Here is a 2,632-nt window from a genome sequence, read left to right on the forward strand (position 1 = left end):
CAGTAGCGTCTATAATTTTTGTAGCATATTGCAAGGCCATAGCTGAGTCTGCTACTGGTTATATTAAAGTCTCATATTTACTCTGATGCCTTGCTACAAGTCAGAATGGATATTAGAATTAAAATGGCAGTGAACCCAGGCACCAATGGAGGGCAAGACTTGGTAACATTGCAGCATCTGACCAATTGCTAAAAATCTATCCCAGAATATACTGCACTAAAATAATGCACCTTCAGCCTTGACTCAAATGCAACAGCTCTCTGAAGTAAATCATTCCAGGGAGTAACTCCATTATTCTGCGTATAATACAATAAAGACAACTCTTGTGTAATTAAATTTTAGCAACGGCATATGCCAGTATTTATTCCAGAATTATGCTTATGATTGTAGTTCTAATTTTGCCAGTTTTCTGGTAATTTATGAGTCATTGGTTATACAACACAAATCAGACAGCTGATTTTTATAGCCATGTGCTGAATAAACATGCTGGCTCTTGATCTTTTATTTCAACTACTTGCTTTGATACAAAGTACAGGTACAAAAACACCCACACCTGAATCTTTAGATCTGTGTGCCTCGGGTAGTTTACAGCATTTGAAGCCTAATAAGCACATACTGCACTGGTACAAAGGATTCACCTACCCTGAATACTTGAAAACTGTGTGGTTTTCATACTTGAATTTTAATGCATTAAAATGTTTTGACTTTTGTTAGAGAATCCAGAAAAAAAAAAGATCATCAATACCATGCAATGTACATTGAGGCATCAAGGCCAAAGTCACGTCCATCACCACTGGCCGCAAGATCAGAGGATACATTGGAGTGATTTCTAGTGTTAAAGTATTAAACTTAAATAAAAATATTCTTATTTGTTAACAAATTTTTTTAAAAATAGAAGTTTCTTGGTTATTTAAATATTGATCTTGAAGAAGCACCTTTGTCTGCTTTGGAGGAGACACGGAGATACCCCTTTGTGGATTTCCATTTTATTCTTTGTGCACATTTGGCATATTCCGACAAGCTGGATGAACATTATCATCACAGTTTTAGAGGTCATTTTCCAGGGTTATCCACATCTTAGGATGCTCGGGGAGACATCATCAGCAATGCTTCCTGAAGTCTTCGGGTGTTCCGGGTCTTGCAACATCAGACACCGTCGATCAGGTGACCCAGCCAGGGTTGATCAGGCCATGGCTTGTGCCCCAGCAGTGATAAGCCCACGATTTGGACCTCCTGATTCAAAGCCACCTGGAGGCCCTCTCTGCAGCCTCTTTGGTGGACTTTATGGCTCTTCTTTTCATAGATCCTGTGATGCAGGGTGCAAATCCTCTATACCTCACCTTAATGGGCTTACAACGAGCATTCCTGCTGCTCCTCTAGCTCATGGTACTTGGACCTCATTCCTTCATTAGCTTCTTCAATGCAGTCCTCCCAAGGGATTGTCAGCTCCACTATGTGCATCTGCTTTGAAAAGGCAGATGTTAACACCACACCTGGCCTCAAAGAATTTGATGTAATATGGTCCAGGCACTTGTGCTGCCTGACAAGTCTACTCGCAGCTCCCAGTCCAATACCAAGGTGAGCAGGCCCACTGCTACTGTAGTCTGTGGCTGAGGCTGCTCTCCTGCCCTGACAACGGTGATTTCCTTTTGGCTGCGGATGACCTGGTTATTAGACATGGCTATAGAGATGGCCTCAGCTGCTAGCTTGAGCTCCTGGTCATGGTAGTGGCCCTCACTGAGGGCAATTGCACAGCTACTGAGGATGTGCTCCAGTGAGCCCTGTCCGGTGCAGAGAGGACATTCTGGAGAATCACTGTTACCCCACGTGTGTAGATTTACTGGTCTGGGTAGGACGTCATACACGGCTTGAACCATGAACTTCATGCATTGTGGTTCAGCATGCCAGATGTCACCCCAATATAATTTACTCTCCAGCACGTCCTCTCACCTTGTCTATACTCCCAGCTGCTGCATGCCTACCATCCTGCTGATTTGCTACTTCTCCATACCTTTCTGCAGTTCCTCCAAGAAAGGATGGCATCTGTCCTTGCCATGAGCCTTGTGGTAATGAGGATGTGGGATCGCTCCCAAACCCACTTGCCCTGATGTCAATACATCCACCAGAGCCTTGTGTTTCAAAAAAGACTGTTAGCTCTCCACTTCCTACCAAGATGCCTGCTGTTACCACTCTAGAGTTCCATAGAGTCTTGAAAGAGCAGTGTGTGGCATGTTAAACTTCTCCTCAAGGCTGCTTATGGGGAGCTGGAGGTTATTAATTCTCCCGTACAGTGCTGCACTGCTTAAACTTAGTGGCAGACCCAGCTACCTAAAGAGGTAACAACTGATCTTCCTCTTCGTGGTCTCCACAGTTGAGACTGTCACCTCATACACCAGCAGAGGTCAGAGGACATGGGGCAAGATGCCATGTTGGTATAACCAAGCCTTGAATCTGCCAGGTAAGCCAGATTTGTCTTACTTGGTGAGCCAAGTCTCAAGTTTCTTGATCATTGTTTGGATGGCCACTGCATCCCTAAGGTTACAGTTAAAGACCTTGCCTAGGTTTGTAACTCATTTCTCTGTGGTGGATGGTATTACAATGTTATGTACAAAACTTCTCTACCACCTTTCCC

General features: G+C 43.9%; 1 pseudogene; it reads right to left on the reverse strand.

Annotated features, from left to right (window-relative positions):
* Positions 1-1,350: 1,350 nt before the first annotated feature.
* Positions 1,351-2,632, reverse strand: part of LOC127529012 (uncharacterized) — a 2,747-nt pseudogene continuing 1,465 nt past the window's right edge.

This window comes from Erpetoichthys calabaricus, chromosome 8, assembly GCF_900747795.2.
Source record: "Erpetoichthys calabaricus chromosome 8, fErpCal1.3, whole genome shotgun sequence".
Lineage (NCBI taxonomy): Eukaryota > Metazoa > Chordata > Cladistia > Polypteriformes > Polypteridae > Erpetoichthys > Erpetoichthys calabaricus.